Source organism: Arvicanthis niloticus, chromosome 16 (genome assembly GCF_011762505.2).
Source record: "Arvicanthis niloticus isolate mArvNil1 chromosome 16, mArvNil1.pat.X, whole genome shotgun sequence".
Lineage (NCBI taxonomy): Eukaryota > Metazoa > Chordata > Mammalia > Rodentia > Muridae > Arvicanthis > Arvicanthis niloticus.
In genome coordinates, this window is record NC_047673.1 from 26,497,797 (window position 1) to 26,515,640 (window position 17,844).

The 17,844-nt window shown below is 43.9% G+C and overlaps 1 long non-coding RNA gene across 2 annotated transcripts in view; it reads right to left on the reverse strand.

Moving 5' to 3' along the window:
• LOC143434679 (uncharacterized) overlaps nt 1–15,572 on the reverse strand; it is a 51,426-nt gene extending 35,854 nt beyond the window's left edge. For both annotated transcript variants that reach the window (XR_013104379.1, XR_013104378.1), the window contains exon 1: nt 15,442–15,572. This is a non-coding gene — a long non-coding RNA (uncharacterized LOC143434679). The remainder of the gene's footprint in view (nt 1–15,441) is intronic.
• Between the last annotated feature and the right edge of the window lie 2,272 nt (nt 15,573–17,844).

Below are 17,844 nucleotides of genomic sequence, written 5' to 3' on the forward strand. Positions count from 1 at the left end.
ACAAAAGTAGGAAATTATTTTAAAACTGTTTACTAAATTGAACAAGAAAACTCAAAATTAAGGTGTTGCATTTATTGAACCTACCAATTGTTTCCTTCCTTCAAACTGGGGACCTGCTTGCCAACTCCAGCTTCTACTGTCATATTCTGTATATCATTATGCTCTTGACATTAAAAAAAAAAAAATCCACGGTTTGTGTCTATCTGCCTTGATTATCTTTTTTTGGCTTTCCGCTACCATATTTATAACATTAGATGTCTTCCCAAAACCCTGGCCTATTGTCTCTTATACATAGGTACTAATGAAAGAAATTCTGACAACTATAAGAAAATTGTTTCCAGAATGCCCTATTAGGGAATTATTCCATGCTCATTCATCCAACAAGCTCATAGTGGGCACCTATCATTTGCCAGTTGTTAGATACTAAAGTAGACCTCAAGAATCCAGCATGTGCTAAGACAATTGCTATGCTATGAATACCTCTTGTAGGGGGAGCTGGAAGGCTCAAAGATTAGAAAAATTGCATCTGAGGAAACTGCAGACTGGAGGACAGAAATCAGAAGGACAGTTACTGGTGGATGTGACAGTTCTTACTTAGTTACATCAGCTGAATGGGGGAGCAACCATGATAACTCTCTTCCTGAAATTGCAGTGCATATCACAGTGTCAAGGCTAACAAACACATAATAGGGTGAGTGTGAATGCCAGCTGAGGAGGATGCCAGGAGATAATGCTGAGGGCTACTGTGGGCAGAGCTAAGAGCTGAAGGAACTTGTCTCAGTGACATTTCTGTTGCTGTGACAGAACACCATGACCAAAGCAACTTATAAAAGGAAAAATATTAAATGGGGGCCCATGGTTCTAAAAGGTTAGAGTCCATGGCCAGCATGGAGGAGAGCATGGCAGATGGGAGGCAGGCTCTAGAGCAACAACAGGGACCACATTGTCTTGAGGCAACAAGCAGAGGCAGAGAGAGAGAGAGAGAGAGAGAGAGAGAGAGAGAGAGAGAGAGAGGAAACTTAAAATTACATGGGATTTTGAAACCTCAAAAACCAGCCCCCAGTAACATACCTCTTCCAATAAGGCCTTGCTGATAATCCTTCCCAAATAGTTCCACCAACTGGGTACCAAGGATTTAAACATGTGAACCTGTTGGAGCCATTTTTATTGAAACCACTATAGAAATTGTATTTAGAAAGGTTCTTGAGTCACAGAGCGGATCACAGCTGAAGGGAGATGAGAACAGTTGTGGATGATGTGGTAGTTTGAATATGCTTGCCCAGGGAGAGGCACTCTTAGAAGGTATGTCCTTATTGGAGAAAGTGCATCACTGTGGGGGTGGGCTGAGAGACCCTTCTCCTAGCCACATGGGAGATAGTTTTCTCTGGTTTGCCTTTGGAACAAGATATAGAAAGAACTCTCAGCATCTCTAGCACCATGTCTGCCTTGATGCTGCCATGCTTCCACCTTGATGATAATGGACTGAACCTCTGAACCTGTAAGCCAGCCCCAATTAAATATTGTCTTTATAAGAGTTGCCTTGGTCATGGTGTCTCTACAGCAATGGAAACCCTAAGACATATGGCTTCACCAAGTCTTTGGTTGGTGTGCTTTGGCCATGCCTCTACAAAGCAGTTGTCTGCACTACAATAATGTGGTTCAATTCTTATTAAAGAATTTGACCTTTTGACCTCAGAATCTTGGAGGCTACATTAAATGTTGTTACCCTCATACTTCCTTGTTCACTGTGTTTCCACATTTGATCTTGTAAGGCCCCCATGAACGGAGGACCTCACCCAAGCCTCAGGAATTCTTGGCCACCCATTAACTCACAAGACACCGAACTTGATGCAATCAGCATGAGGTATATTTCAATCAACATGTTGAGGTCAAGACCTGTAGCCCATGCAGGGGCAATGGGGTCTGACCCCAGGGCTTTGGAGACAGAGAGAATTTAAAGCCAAAAACCACAACTCAGGGGGGCAAACCACAACCCAGGGGTAGTGAAGGAGGGTTATTGGAGAGTACCTGTGGAAAGTCCCAGCCCATTATTCAGTTTGTGACAGGGTACAAGGAACAGTCATGGGGAACATTTTGTATAGACTATTCTCTAAGAGCCTATTCGTAACCAACCATCTATCTTGTGGTCAGCCAAGTTCCTGAAACACAGAGCTTATGACCAAGTTGACCTGTACTCTTGGTTCTGCCCAGCCTGCTAGGAGATTTTGAAAATTTTTAACCCTCTCCATCTAAATCACTTCCTTAAGTCTGTGGCTCTTGAGTTTACCCATTCTGGATCTACATCCTTGTTTTTTTTTTTTTTTTTGTTTTTTTTTTTTTTTTTTTTCTTTCTTTCTAGAAGTTTGCAGCATCTTCTTGATTTACTCTGAGTTATGAATCTGAGATGGATGTGTCTAGATGCAAATCTATTTCACCCATTGGCAGCCACTGGTGTGAGGGAGGATGGGGCACGGCTCTTTCAATATGGGATCCATGTTTGTTAACACTGGAAGACATCTCTTACTTCTTTGTTTGGTTTTTGTCTTTTCAGGACTAGATTTCTTGGTGTCACGTTAGATGTCCTGGAACTCACTCTGTAAACTAGGTTGGCCTCAAACTCAGAGATCCACCCCCAGCCCCAACATCTCTCACTTTTATCATTGAGAACTTCTCCCCCATTCAATTTGATCTGGAAGTTTTGGGATTTCAATGCTTACACTCCTGGTGGGTTTCAATCTTCTTTTGAAGCTGAGCCTATGGCTCTCCTTTCTATGGTTTCCACCCTTCCCTTCTCATTCTTAGTTTTTATTGGATCCCCTGTTGCCTCTGCCATATATCTCAGCAGTGATTGGTCGTCTTCCCCAATACTTTCCTTCTCTGGCATCGGGGATCCTTTCTTTCCTCTCTGTCTGTATTGTTGACTTTTTATCCAAGTCTTTTTTCTTTCTTTCGTGGCTTCTTTCTCCTCTAAGAGTTTGACTTTTTATTTTAGCCCATGCTTCTTGTGATATTGCTTCACCCTAATTGCTTACATTCGAAAGGAAACGAAAGTTTGTGCTCTGGGTGGGCTTTGGTGAAAAAAAAACCAATAACAAAACAAACAAATAAACAAAAAAACCTAGTGATTTTAAAATCTTTGTGTGGTCTTGGGACTTGTTGAACTAAATTTCAGGCCCTACCCTCTGATTCTGCCCATTTGGAGCAGAATATAAGAGTCTGCATTCTGCAAGTTTAGCAAGTGACCGACCTTGAGGGTGTGAAACTACAAGGTAGAAGACTACTCCTGGAGTGACTAACACCCCTCTACCCAGCTGTTTGAAGACTCTCAGAACATTGTTTCCAGCTGTTATTCATGGGCTGGTCATATTCCTTCATGAAGAGTCTCTCAATCACATACATAGACTTGAAGCTTTGCTGTTAGAATTCTGCTAGCCTCCATGAACTTAGAAAGGTCTTACCATTAACTGTATGCCTATCCTGTTGATCCCCTTGTCTTAGGAGGGTGTCCTTTGACCATCTTTAGAGTATCCCAGTCTAGAGACTTCTCTCCTGCTCTGCAGGTTAAAGAACTTCCAACCTATGCAGGACAACAATCAAATCCTCAGCTAGCAGGGTATTTTAGGGGGGATGACTGTAAACCCCAAAGATTTTTTTTTTTAATTTCCTGTTTTTCTTTATTAGAGTTTCTCTGGGTAGCCCTGGCTGTTCTGGACTCACTTTGTACATCAGGATGGCCTTGAACTCACAGAGATCCACCTGCCTCTTACTTCTGAGTGCTGAGACTCTTAAACACAGTCCTGGCTGACCTATTTCCAGCCTCACATTGACCCCTGGAGCCATCAGCAGTGAGAGATGAGTCTGCTCTGGACCACACTTCTCACTTTTTTCCTCTGTTGCCTTAAGAATCCTTTGGGTGTATAGAGCCAATCTTCTTGCTCTTTTGCTTCTAACTTTCAAAAGTTTCTTTGTCTGAGTTCTGTTGCTCCTGAATCCCTACCCCACTTAAGTGCCTGTAACTGTCATTCCAGTCAGATTTCAAGAGGAAAAGGGGATAAATGAAAATGTTCGTTCTGCTATCTTTACCCCCAAACTCTGTACCAGAACTATAAAAAGATTTGGTTTAGTATTAATTGCAGATAATTCTGAGCCACTTGAATTTGTAAAGACAGATGTGGCCTCATTGTGACAACTTCACATTTATGGGCTTCCCTCCTCCCTCTGCCCTGTCCTAAAGAAAGCTTCCTATTTCAAAATAATGTTGCATTTTTATAAAACATATCTCCAATAATGACCCCCAGAATAAAATATGGAGACTCACTTTCCTGGTGTCTCCGATGTCTGTTAATTAGAAACTGCCCTTAAGATGGAAGAAGGCTGTAAATCGGATCCATTTCCATATTCAACATAGCATATTCCAGTTGTCAGAATTTTTACAATGCTTCTAATGAAGTGTTCAGCATAATGAATCGTACAATTATAACAAAATAGAGTTCTAATGAGCAATTATCATTCTGAAGAAGAACATTTCAGGGTTTTTTTTATTCTCCGTCTTCAAAACTGGAGCTTAACAAGTAACTATGAAAAAAAATTAATGAGGAGTGTTTGTAAGCAGCACCACACTCAATTAAAATGACTCCTGAAGACCCAGTTTCTTGAATTTGTTGATCGGAACATCATCTGAGAAAATGCGTCGGCAGGTTTGGGCTCAGGAACGTTCCTGACCCGTGTGAACTTTCACATGTAAGAGATTTGTGTGTCAGGCTTGAATTAACGACTTCCTTGTAATGCATCTGCATTTGTGGTGTCAAGTGGCAACAGCAGGCTAAACGGGCCAAAGGCTCTGGGCTGCGATCAAGGATCCAAGGGACAAATAGGCCGTGAATCTTTGCTCGTGTTAAAATAAAAAGCCGTTCTATCTGGGAGGCCCATCCCACGGTGGGCCAGTAAGCACTGTGCTCCATAATTTAGCATGTGTTACTCTGCATTCTCATGACGCCTTGCAAGAACGTATCCTCTGAATGAGGACAGCCAAAACTGAGAGACGCTGAGTGAGCTACCTACAGCTGCTCAGGAAGTGTTGGAGCAGGGGAGGCCGGCTGCCAGTGTCAGCTTATGTTCTAGGGGAAGCCAAACTCATGCATCACCCTTCCTGACCCTTTCCACACTCTTCTTTGTATGAGAAGGCACATACTTCTTTGCACAACTCCAGGGACACTGTGATTTCCCCATGTTAAGAGTCAACAGCTGTGTGATATGAAAAAGAATCATTTCATAGACTCGAGTCATCGCTGCTAGAATTCTGCTAGTCTCCGTGAACTTGGAAAGGTTTTATCATTAACTCTGTGACTATCGAGTTGATCTCCTTGTTTTAGGTGATTCTGGTACTCCTCTTATTTTCCGTCCCCAACACTTTCAGAGATTTCACACAGCTCTGCCCAGACTCGTGAAAGGTACCCACCAATGTCACCCGAACCTTATACTGACAGGCAGCATCTGGAGGAAGATGGCTTGAAAGAAAATGACTTCCTTTGGCCTGTAGGGAATGGCACTATGAGGAAGTGTGTTTTTGATGCAATAGATCTGGCCTTGTTAGAGGAAGTACGTCACGGGGGGGGGCTGGGGGGGTGGAAGGGGTCTGGCCTTGTTAGAGGAAGTACGTCACCGTCACCGGGGGTGGGGTCTGGCCTTGTTAGAGGAAGTATGTCACCGGGGTGGGGTTTGAGGTTTCAAAGGCTCAAGCCAGGCGTTCCTCATTCCCCCCTCTCACTCTGTCTGCAAATTCAGCTGTAAAACTCCTGCCTCCTTCTCTACCACCATGTCTGCTTCCCTGCCACCATGCTTCCTACCATGATGATAACAGACTAAACCTCTGAACTATAAAGCCAGCCACCCATGAAATGCTTTGTAAGAGTCGTCCTGGTTATTGTGTCTCTTCACAGCAACAGAACCCCAATTAAGACAGATGGTGGGTGCCACGGCTGAGGTTTCAGATGCCCATGCCCAAGGCCCAAATACTAATGGCTTGGTTGCCGGCCCGCAGCTCTGGGGATGAAAGAAAATTTTGAAATAGGCCCAAACTAATAAAAATAGCAGGGCCCTGTGATTCCTTTTTCCTAACCTAAATAGTTAAAAATGCCTGTCAGCAGGTTTGGGCCCAGTTAGTCAGCCACAGAAGATGTGGAGTTATAGGACAAAGGCCTGTTGAATCATCCAAGGACCTGGCTGGACATAAAGATAAAAAAGGTATGCAAGGACACTTTACATAGAGAATAGGGATGTGCCCCGGAGTATGTCTAAATGAATAGTGGGCCATCTGGTGTTCCTCCAAACCCTTCCTCCCCCACTTGAGGTCTTCTCGAGGTCCAAGAAACTGCAATTTAAGTTTAACTAGATGCTATGCTAACTTAGATAAGCTTCCACCTGCAGGAACTGCCCTCTGCCCCATCGACCAGTACAGCCTGCTGATGTAAAACAGCCAATCGTGTGTACCCGTGTGAATATTTCCCCTTTCTCCCCACTCCGTACCTATAAAGACTCCAAAAACTGGAGGCTTAGGGTCATCCCCTCTGTCTTTTACACGAGACACGTGTTGGGCGGTCCGGAGTGCTCCGTCATTAAACTACCTCATGTGTTTGCAGCAAACTGGTCTCTCATGAGTCCTTGGGTGCGTGCAGTCCTGAGACTCCAGTAGGGTCCCTTGGGGTCCCCTTCTGGGGGGTCTTAAGCCTTTCAGGGAAAGGTGGAAGTTTTTGGAGGTGGTGCACTGTGGAAGAAAGCATAAGTCATTGCAGGTGTTCTCTCCAAGGGCACAGGGGGACATTAGCCCCTCCTTCAGTCTTTGCTGCCTGGCTGCCATAATGTAAACAGACCTCCTTTACACACACCTCTGCCACTAGGTGCTGTGAACCACAGGCCCAATGGTGACGGAGCCAGCATAAGAATTATGGAATCTATGAGGCCACCCCCCACCCCCTTTTTAAGGTGTTCATCCCAGGCACAGGGACAAAATGGTGACTAATGTAAAGGGGAGTGAATGCTGGCACAGTTGCTCTTCTAAGTCCAGGAAACATTTCCAAGTTCCGTCCCCCTCTCCACCCTGCACCCAGAAAGCTGCCGTTCTTGTCTTACTGGCTGAAACTGGATCACCCTTAAAGCCATCACTGACCAGGGCAAGGTCTTCACTAATAGAGCACATTGATTTGAGTTGTCTCCTCTCTATTGCTATGAGGAGACTCCATGACCAAGGCAACTTACAGAAGAAAGCATTTCACTGAGGGCTTCTTTACTGTTTCTTTCAGAAGGTTACTCCATTACCATCATGGCAGGGAGCATGGTGGCAGACAGGCCAGTGTGCTGCTGGAGAAGCAGCTGAGAGCTCCTATCTAATCGACAGGTTGCAGACAGAGAGAGATGGAGACTGGACCTGGCTTGGGCTTTTGAAACTTCAAAGCCCATTCTCAGAGACATACCTCCTCCTACGAGGCCAAATTCCCAATCCTTCTATAACAGTTCTACTGACTGGGGATCATGCATTCAAACGTATGAGCCTGTGGAGCCTGTTCTCGTTAAGACCATCGTAGTTTCTCAAGCAAGATAGGACTGTGAATGTGAATGTGAGGATTACATTGTGAGACGCCACCTTAAATAACTGAATGGCAGGAAGGGAGAGCAAGAAAGAGCAGGGAGTTGGGTGGGTGGGAGCTGAGGGTTGGAAAGCAGCCACAGGATTCATTATCCACAGGAAAGTGGCTATTGATCTGTTTGTTAATACTTAAGGACCTGGGCACTAGCTGGTCAGAAGCCGCTGACAGCTGGACTCCTCAGGCGCTGGAGACAACACTCACATGTTGCTGCTGTGGTCCCTGCAGGCTAATTTGAGCATATTCAGTGACACTGTGGAGTGGGGATACTGCTGGGGTTCTCCTGGTAACACTGGGACTGAATTCTCCACAAGGCTGAAGAATGATGCAACCCAGGACTCCTCTTACATGCCACTGGTGCCACCAGTGAGCGTGTCATTTCCTTCAGGTCCGTAGTGTGGGTCATACAGGGATATTTGGGTCAACTGAGGATCAATGAGCTTCTCTGTTGAATGCAAGAGTTCTGAGTTCTTGCAAAGAAAGAGGTGCTTCTTACAAAACAGCAACCTTTCGAATTATGAGCCATTAAGTTTCAACCAACTTCAACCAACAGATACATAGAAAAGAAAGTCATTCTTTAAAACAACAACAACAACAAAAAACTAGTCTAGGGTTGGAGAGATAGCTCAGTGGGTAAGAGCACTTGCTGCTCTTACTGAGGACCCAAGTTTGGTTCACAACGTTACAACTATCTATGCCCCCAGTTTCAGAGGGTCCAACAACCTTACTGACCTCCAAGGGCACACAACACACACAGTACACTTTCAATATGGAAGCAAACATCAAACACATAAAATAAACAGAAAACATGAAATCCCAATCTGATGACATCACTGCCTATTTAAAAAGCTTGCACAGGATCCCACTGCTTACAAAAAAAAAAAAAAAAATCTTTAATAGCAGCCTTTACCACCTGCATCACATCTCCTCCTCTGCTCTGACAGACAGGGAGTTTAAGAGCCTTGTTGTACAGTGGGCTTGTAGCCCCTCCCCTTAACAGCTATAAGATGAAATCATGGTCCCATCTAGTATTTGGCTCCGTGCATGCCACAGCTGAGTAGACCAACTTGTGTGGTGTAGAGCTTCTCATCAGCCCTCCAAAACTTAAAAATTCAGGTGTTCCCTGTGTTCAGGGGCGTTCTCAGAAGGTTTCCTCCATCAGACTTCCCCGCCATGTTGTCCATGGTGGATGTTGCTCTTATGCTATTACTTTAGGCTGTTTGTCTTAACGGAGCTGCTCTTCGGATCTTCAAGGAGAGCTGCCATCACCCCCATCCCCTTTATGGCTCTGTCATGCTGGTACTGGTCTGATGCTCTGGCCCCTCTAATGTTGTCCTATCTCAAGGTCTGCATATGGCCCTGGTGGTGGTTTGAATAGGAATGGTCACATGTTTGAATGCTTGCATCATTAATAGGTGTGGCTTTGTTGGACATGCTGTATCACTGGGGGTGGGCTTTGAGGTTTCAAATGCTCAAGCCGACCTGGTCTGGTCTCTTTCTTTCTCTCCTCCTTCTGCCTTCCCATCCAGATGTAGAACTCTCTGTTCTTTCTCCAACACCCAGTCTGCTTGTATGTCTCTGTGCTTCCTGCCATAAAGATGATGGGCTAAACCTCTGAACCTGTAAGCCAGCTCCAATGAAATGTTTCCCTTTATAGGAGTTGCTGTGCTTACAGTGTCTCTTCACAGCAATAAAACCCCAACTAATCATGTGTATGGGAAATAAACGATGACCACATCGTACCACTGAAATCCTGAGGTTGCTTGTTATTGCAGCATAACCCACCTTACTCGGGCTAGGTAAAAGAGATGGTGCATTATGCAGTCTTTTTTTTATTCCAATGCTCATCCTTTGCACTTAGTAGGTCTTAATTAATTCTTTCCAACTAGCAATGAAAACAAGCTAAATGGCAGTCATAGAGCCCCTGCGTTTACCACCTAGGAAACACTCTCAATTTCCTGGGAGCAGCATTTCTGTTTTCTGCAAACAAGAGGTAAATTACTTAACAAGCAAGTATTTCCAACACTGGCTGGCAGCTGTTAGCCCATCCTGGATTATCATGAACGACAGAAGCAAGAGATGGGGGTGGGAGAACGGGGTGGGAAATGTTGCCAAAGACAGCCAGGCGTTCTCCCCATAACGGGCCCCTCTCCTCCAGACATTGTTTAATGGTCACTTCTTGGTCACCAGCTCTAGGATTACCACACCTTCTTCAATGTCCTTCTTTATCTTAGTCATTCCCTTCAGGGACAATTCTTGGATTACAGTTACTTCCTTGATTTGTTTGAGTTCCAGACAAGACTAGAATCCTCAGGGAGAAAGGGGCTATATTAACCTTCTTTATTTTCCAAAGAGATAGCCATATTTAGCTCACACTCACATGAGAAGTTTAGGTAAAGAGAGAATCAAATGTAGCAGAGAGGTTATAACTCTCACTTTAAAAGCTTCCAATCTCAGAAGGCAGAAGACAGAGGCAGGCACATCTCTGTGTCAGACTGTGAGTTCCAAGCCAGCCAGGGCTACATAGTAAATTCCAAGCCAGCCAGGATTGCATAGTGAGAGCCTGTGGAAAAAAAAATCAAAGGCTCCAACTGTACAAAGTGAAATAGTCAGTGTTACTTCCCAGGAAAAAGTAAAACATAGTAATGCATATTTAAGAAGGTGACTGACATATCCCGGATCACGACTAACCTGTCCGCTGTTGTGGCTGGAATCGGCTGTGTTCCCCACAGACTTCCATTTTTAATACTTGGTTCTCAACTAGAGGCACTGCTTGGAGAGATTGGTAGGAACCTTTGGAATGCATTGCCTTCCCAAGGTATAGACCACTAAGAACAGACCTGGAGGGCCATTCCTTGCTCCTGCTTCTGATAGAATTCTGTTTCCTGCCTTCCAGTACATGTGTGCCCAGCTCTAAGCCCCTTCTCCTCTGTGCCCGCCCCATCACCACGATATTTCCAGAACCATAAGTCCACATAGATTTTTTTCCCTCAAAGTTGCTTCTATCAGACATTTAGTTAAAGTGATGAGAAGAGTAACTAAAGCGTCCACGTAGCAGGGTGAAAACAAGATGATGTCATCCTGATGGGGAAAGTCATCCTTGTCTGGGGAAATCACCGGACTCTGCAGATTTCCCCAAGGTGTCCCGATAAGTGCTATTTATCATTCCTACAAATTTATTAGTGCATTTCTCAACAAATATTGAATATGTGTCTAGTGTGTACAGAGACGTCTGGAAGTTACTAAAAACTTCTAAGAGGTAGATGAATCGCTCTTCCACCTTAATTACTTATAATTGAAAATACAAGGGAAGCCGACTTCACCTACCCTCCACCCCTGGGGTTAGGTGCCTTGACCATCACCTTGATGGGGTCTTCCAGTGCACCTAACCTACAAGCTAAAAGGCAATGGATGTATTCTGAGCATAGTTTCCACTCCCTCTCCTACCCCACCCACATCTCTGCTAATCCTTTTCATGAGAGGTATAGTGCATCCCACATGCTTCATACTAAGGAGATGCTTGCTGTGTAGTTAATGAGCACACTCACCACTTTTCTGGCTTTTTTCCTGGTAAAGAATGAATCTTGAAGCCAGCAAGATGGCTCAGCAAGTAAAGGTACCTGTTGTGAAAACCTGGGGACCCAAGTTCAAGTCCCGGAACCCATGTAAAAATAGAAGGGGGAACCAACTCCAAAAAGCTAGCTTCTGGCCTCTGCACATCCTTCACTTCTCTCCCTCTCCCCATTTCTCCCCTCTTTCTCTCTCTCACACATACACTGCCCCCCCACATACACAATTTAAGAGTATGTTTGTCTTGCTTGTCCCACACTGAAATATCTTCTTGCCAAAGCTCTCCAAGTTTTTGAGTCACAAACCAGTGATTCTTCATAGTGTCCTCATGGCCACCAGAACACTCTACAGAAGTCTCCAGATTGCCTTTCAGACGCTTCGAAATTGCCTGACTTCTTGACTCTAACCTGGAACATGAGCCAAGGAGACGTCTGAGCAACTTGGAACTTGAACTTGAGAATGTCCAGCAAAAGAAGTTGAATGTGTCTATTGCTATTTACAAAAGGAGACAAAATAGGCGATTCACATGTGTACCCCACAAGGTGCACATTCCTTCTGATGTCAAGTGAAACTAATGCTATAAGTTCAGAAATCCTGGGTTTTATGTTCTGGGTCTGCCCCTAATTGATTGAATGGCTCAGGGAATGGGTTTAATTTTAACTCTCAGTATTGGACCAGGAAGTCATCACAGGTTCTTTTCAGTGCTAAACCACCCACAGACCAAGTTTCTCCATATTTACTGTGTGAGTCTTGTTGAACAATACATTGCACTATCTACTGTCAGAAGAAAGCAATGTGTTGATATGTCAGGAGTCCTGAATTGTCATCAAAGTAGGACAAAACCCGGTCATCAGTTGTCAGATGCCCCATAAGTGTCCATGCAAATACCCAGCATGCCACGGTGTCTGATGCTTCTCAGTTTCAGTATCAGAGATTTGTTCCTATAAAGGCTTTTATTCTACCAGATACGATGTCTATATCCATACATCTTTCAGTATTGCTTATGTTAAATGTAGAGCAATTTTGAATAGAAACAGACTTGAATGTCTGGGCTTTGTTTGTATGTATGGTGATAATTCAATGAGTAATCCACCTTTTTGTCCAAGTTAGTCTGTAATCCTTACATCCCCACACTGCACCGATCAATCATTTTGATTGGCTATTTAGGATTTCTCACCACTCCACTGTGGAGATGAGTATCTGAAGGAGACTTTCCCCATGCCGCTTGAATATGAAGTAACATCACTTGCAAATCCTTCATTAAATAACCATTTAGCTATCAAGGTCATAGAAGAGAATGAGGGAAGGCGCTCGATCAATCATGTAACAAAAGCTTCTTAGCAATGATCACTGTCATCACTATGTCTAACTTCTGCTAACAGGAATGGGGAATTTACCACCCAGTATTTTTTTCTGTCAAACACAAAGTTGCTTCTGTGGTTCACATTAAGAAAGATTTCAAGCAGCAGGTTTTGGGTACAGACTTCAGCAAGAAGGCTGACAGTAGCCTAAGAAGATCTACTGATCCCGTGTGGATGGCCAGTCCATGTTCATGTCCCGAGGGAGTTAGAGCTGGACACACAAACCCCCAATTATTGGCTCTGTCATTCTTTGAGCCCCAGTCCTGAAACTACTCACGATGCTAGTCCAGCCTGGGAAGAAATCACTCCTCTTCCACTCACACCCACCAGGCCAGATGATCAGACATCAGTTACTTGGCTGAGTGAGGACAAAATAATTGAGCTGGCATATGTCACTGGCATGGTTTCTCCAGCTTTGGGTTGGCATTTATCTAGCCCGGCAGCAGCAAGCAAATTTCTTGTGAACAGTTGTTCATTCGAATGGGTTTGTTTCCTTTCCTAGATTGACAATTCAACCTATTGCATTTGAAAATAATTTTAATACCTTTAGCCTCAGGAGAGAGACGGAGAGGGCTGAGGGAGAGGTGGCAGATGTCAGGCATTAGGTTTTCTAAGGTTGGGTGTTTCTAATGCTGTTAATCCATAGAGCTGAAATTTCACAGCCATATTCAAAGGGATCTCACCATCTGCCCATGTCTTGGTATGCTGAATTACTCAGCAGTGCTCCTGTGCTTTTAGGAAACAGAATCTCACAATCTGCTGCTGTTCTTATGTTTTCCACATGCTATGTGATGTGTCACTCTTCTGCCAGTGTAGGTGAAGGATGACTCAGTGGATTCCCCAGCACTGCTGAGAGGGCCACTTATATCCAAATGCCAAGATGCCAAGAGGGAGGGTCATCCATGTCAACTTTGGCCTCCTCCACCTCATGTCCAGTATGTACCCCATTTCCTCTCTATTCCTCTATCTACAGAAAATGGTACTTTAAATGTTTCTTTTATTATGATTTTAAAATTTTTATTATTATGCTTATTGTTGGCGTGTGCATGTATGCATGTGCTGTGGCACATCTGTAGGGGTCAGAGGGCAACTTGTGAAAACAATTCTCTCTTCCTACTCTGTGAGTCACAGGGATAGAACTTAGGTCACTAGGTTTAGCAACAAACACTCCACTTGGTTACCCTCTTACTGTACACACACACACACACCACACAGAAACACACATGCACACACAGTATGAGTATCACGTCCAAGTTCATAGCTAGTCAATGGCACAGTCAGAATCAAACCCAAGTTCTCTAACTTTAGTGTTGGCTCTTTGCTTTTTTCCATGCTGCCTTCTGTGATCAAAGATTGAACTGCAGTCTCGAAGCGTACTAGAGCTGCTCATGGTGTAAAAGATCCACTCACAGTTGTCCCTCGGTATTCAAAGGGAATTGATTTCAGGATAAACCTCCATAAATACCCAATTCTGCAGAAGCTCAAGTCCCTTTCAAAAAAAAAACAAAACAAAAACCAAAAGCAACAAAAACAAACAAATAAATAAACAAAACCCACAGAAGCTAAGTAGGTTTATCTACTGTAATCCTAACCCATGCAAGACTAGGACAGGAGGATCATGGCCAGCGTGGGCTACAAAATGGTACCCTATCTCAAAAAACGCTGTCATGAGAATTCCTTCCCCGGGGAGATACAAACAATGTCTACCTCTTCCTCATAAGTTATAAGAATAAACCCAAATTCAGCTCTACTAAAGCTCTCCCTGAGAAAACAATGAGCTTATATGGCTTACTTACAGAGGAAGAGTAAGGGGTTACGGACGGGAACCATACTGTAAAGTCTGTACTCAGTATGGATGATGGCTTCCCTACACCCCTATAGTTGGAGCCTGCTTCAGGTAACCTTTTCCCTGCCTTCCCATCTATATACCCTAATGACTCTCAAGACTCGGAGGCCACGTGCCATTAAGGAAGAATTACATATGAATGGTGGAAGTTAGTGACTTGATTCTTCTATGAGAGTCCAATGACCCTTTTCAATTCTGTCTATAAGGGAGGGTCAACAGTCTAGAGGCCCAATTGTGATTGTTCACTTGCAAGCTGGCACAGATGGCCTGATGAAAATGGAGGCTCTTTCCTTCAGAGGACTACATTCTACAATATTTATGTGTTATTTACATGTAACCTGCCTGCTTGCAAATATCTGACCAACATCTTTGAACTCATTTATAAATTACTTATAATAATGTACCATAAACACCATAAATATAGACCTTATAGTATATTGTTGATGAAATAGTGACAAAAATATTTGCATGTATCTGGAATAGACACACTTTTAAAAAAATATTTTTTTGTGTTTGATGGATCCAAAACCAGAATCTAAGGTTAGGACAGTAGGCTATTTGTAGCCTTGAATATTAGGTGGGCTTGGAGGTAGTTTTAGTTTTTATCTGTTGTTTGTCAGCTTTTCTGTACTACAACAAAACACCTCAGATAACAAACTTACAAGGAGGAAACGTTTGTTTCGGCTCATAGTTTTGGCCTTCAGTTGGGCTGTTTGTTTTCTGAGTCTGCAAAAAGGCAATACATCATCACTAGGAATGGAAAACAGGTCAAAGCCACTTATTTATAGTTTAGAGGAAAGAGAGAAGGGAACAGACCAGAACCATACAACCTCCTTTAAGGGCACACAATAGTGACCCAAACCATCCCTTCAGGTTCTCCATCTCCCAAGAGCACCATGAGTTTGGGGATCAAGCCTTTCATTTGTCCTTTTGAGAATACATCCAACATCCAAAGTATAGCCTGTGCACACTTAGTTTAGTCCTTGATATCCACTTCCTGTCTCCTGCCTAGGCCTTCTCTTACCTGTTTATCTGCAAATCACATCTTCACATAGGTGTAAGCTGCATCCTTATCAAGTCAAGGAAGAACGCATTCTCCTTCTGATTCCTGGCTCTTAAGCAAATGTTCTCATCTCCTTTGCCATCTAAGCTGCTCCCGTGTGTTTCCTAATCAGATTGCTAGGAGACACTGGTCCCCTCCTCTCTCCTGGCAGCCAGACTTGTAGGCTTCTCTCCTTACTCACAGTTCCTCCTTTCATGCAGTCTCTTCCTTTACCCACTGCCTCCTTCAACACAATAAAAAGAAACCTCAGTGCTGACTCTTCAATATTGTCAGTGTTTGCTGAAGGGTGGGTGTCAGAAACTATGTCACAATGATTCTGGGTCTCCTTCATCCCCTCCATCTCCATCTGTGAGGCAAATGCACTGTGGTTTTCTGTAAAAGTAAATAAATGCAGGGATCCAGTGAGAGGCATCTCCAAATGAGACTCAGACATTGTGGTGGGTTGAATAAGTATGGATCCCATAGTCTCATGTGTTTGAATGCTTGGCCCATAGGAAGAAAGAGGCACTATTAGAAGGTGTGGCTTTGTTAGATTAGGTGCGACCTGGGAAGAAGTATGTCACTGTATGGGTGGTTCCTATTCTTTGTCTTCCTGTTTAGCACTCTTCACTTAATAAAGTATTCTTTTAGGAATATATTAGATCCCATGACTACCCTCTTTAAGCTTTCATAATGAAAGCTCCTGTTATCTATGAAGTGAAAGCCAACCTTTTAGGATAACTTACAGAACTTACCTCTCCTGTACTTTGCCAATGTTTCTGATCTCATCAGAGGCCAAGCTCTTGGTCCCACATTTTGTTCCCAGGAGGCCTTGTCTTTTGTTTGCTGTCATCCCTGGGTTCCTGTGTTTGCTCTTTCTTCTGCTAAGAAGACTCTTCATCAAATATCCATGTTTGGGTCCTTCTCCTCATTCAGAAATCAATTCAAATGTCACTTCAAAAAATTCCATCATTGTATAGGTCAGAAAAATGCCTTTTCTGCACGTGTTGTGTTATACAATGTTTCCTGAAGAATTTTGAATGGCTTTAACATTGAACACAACTGCGAAAGAGCTCTCCTTCCATCCCATGCCACGCATGCCCCTTGGGGTAGAAATATAGCACAGTAGCAGGCATATGCTTAGCTTGCACAGGACCCTGGGTTTGAGCCCCAGAACCACAAAAAGAAAGGAAACCCCTTTCCCCAATACTTGTGATCCTGTTGCTAGGGTTTGCTTTCTGTGTGGTACTGTACAGCCACCTAAATGGTCATGTTCATTGATTTTCTATCTTCTGCCCAAAGATGACAGATCCCTGTGGACAGGATGCTGCACTGCTCACCCACTCAACCAGCACTGAAAAGCCAGGCACTGAAAGATGTATTGTGTAAGATGGAATAGTAGCAAGAAGGCCTGCAAAGAGGGAAATGTAGGTTTCCTTTCTGGCTCTTCCTTAACTTCCTGAGTCACCTGGGAATCCTGCTTCAGTTTTGTCTTCTTCCAGGTTTGGGTGACAGTGGGAAGTTCCTGATGGTGAGTTATGTAATTATAGGGGTCCCGTGTTTAGCTTTGAGAAGAACCTGATGCTGAGCCTTCATTTCTGTGTAGATCGTAGTAGCTAACGGGTCCTGAAATGATCATGGATCAAAAGCAAATTTTCTTACATTCTTGTAATTCTAAAAAGCATACAAAACCTCTTCTAGTTCTCTGTAGATTATCTGTTGTCTAAGGCACAGGTAGTAACACTCGATCGCAGCAGGTAGATTTTCTGTTGTTATGTCAATTGATGGTTATGTCAATTGAGGTTCAGGATGCCTCCCTTCTCACCAGTGCTGCTGGAAGGCTTTCTCACAGTGGCAAGTTCCAAGCTTGTCTTCAACCCTGCCATCAACATAGCTAAAAAGCATAGTGAGCTCAGCTCTCCTGTCACAGGTGGAAGCTGAGGCCGGAAGAGACCACGTTTCTACTGGCCTGTCACACAGTGTGCAGGGCTAATGTAGACTGTAGAACAAAACCCCCAGAAACCTTTCTCTCTTCTGTACCCCACTGCTGTGGACTTCACTGAGAGCCACCTGTCTTCTGCTGGGCCCAAAACAATGCTCTCCTTCTTATCCCTGACATGAGCTTAAGTGTCCACCCTCCCAGATCCTGTGCCCCCTTACAAGGTTTCCATTGTGCAGCTGGACATCAAAGAGCCCAGCCTCAATAGGCCCTGCTTTTGAGACCAAAAAGCAAGCACTTCAGTCTCCTGTGGTAATTCATCAACCCAACAAGACCAGGAACCTGGCTCCACACCTCCGACCATTATAAATACAAATGACAAAGCCAGCAAGTGAGTTAAGAGAATTAATCTCTGAGCGAGAACACTAGGGGAGGGAGGCAAGAGG